Raw genomic sequence first — 1133 nt, forward strand, 5'->3', positions numbered from 1 at the left:
GAGTAGCATCGACATATATACACGACTATGTGTAAAACAGATAGCTAGTGGGAAGCTGTTGTATAGCACAGGGAGCTCAGCTAGGTTCCCTGGAGGGGTGGAATGGGGGTGGGTTGGGAAGGAGGCTCAAGAGGGAGGCGTTATATGTATACTTAACACTGATTTGTGTTGTTGCACAGTTGTACAACAGAAACTCCCTGGAGGAGGGCATGGCAACCCACTCCAGTATTCTTGTCTGGAGAATCCCCATGGACAGAGGAGCCTGGGGTTACAGTCCATGGGGTCACAAAGAGACATACCCAGCAGAGTGACTAAGCAAAGCACAGCAGAAACTAACACAACATCGTTAAGCATTTATACTCCAATAATAATTTTTTTTTAATTTCAAAAGACAAAGAAGCAAAAGCTCATAGGAGCTGAGGTTGCTGCACTCAGAAGGAAAAGAGATCCCAAGCAAAGCATCAACAGTGTCTGCTCCAGGCATTGTCTCCAGCTCCACAAGTGTCACTTCATCCTATCACAGCAGGATGGGAGAAGGATATTTTCCCCTTTGGTCCCCTCCTAGGGCTTGTGCAATTAACTTCTAGTATTCTACACCAGGGCTTCCCTGGTGGCTCAGGGGTTAAAGCATCTGCCTATAATGCAGGAGACCCGGGTTCGATCCCTGGGTCGGGAAGATCCCCTGGAGAAGGAAATGGTAACCCACTCCAGTATTCTTGCCTGGAGAATCCCATGGACAGAGAAGCCTGGTAGGCTACAGTCCAGGGGGTCGCAAAAAGTCGGACACGACTGAGCAACTTCACTTTCACTTTCACTATTCTACATTTAAAATATCATATTCAGATTTCACCTTAATCATGTTACTTCCCTGCTGTGGCTCCCTGTGGTTTAGAGGTTCAAGTCCAAACACTTCAGCTTGATAGTCAAGGTTTTCAAAGACATCATCCTAAACTCTACTTAGAGGCTAGGTTCCAAAAATGAGGAAAGATGTTGTGTTTGAAGCAAAGTGTTAGCTGTTTCTCTTACATCTGACACCTTTCTACCGCCATCCTTTACTGAAGCCAACCAACCTCCCAGCACTGCCTAATCAGCAAATCTCCATCCATCTAAGTCAACCTTGCAAAATCTCACTC

General features: G+C 46.1%; 1 non-coding gene across 1 annotated transcript; it reads left to right on the forward strand.

Moving 5' to 3' along the window:
• Nucleotides 1–604: 604 nt before the first annotated feature.
• On the forward strand, nt 605–676 carry TRNAY-AUA (transfer RNA tyrosine (anticodon AUA)). The gene has a single exon. It is a non-coding gene; the product is annotated as a tRNA-Tyr (tRNA).
• Nucleotides 677–1133: the final 457 nt, after the last annotated feature.

This window comes from Bos grunniens, chromosome 12, assembly GCF_055505025.1.
Source record: "Bos grunniens cultivar Pamir isolate PY7600 chromosome 12, Bosgru_T2T1.0, whole genome shotgun sequence".
In the NCBI taxonomy this organism is placed as follows: Eukaryota; Metazoa; Chordata; class Mammalia; order Artiodactyla; family Bovidae; genus Bos; species Bos grunniens.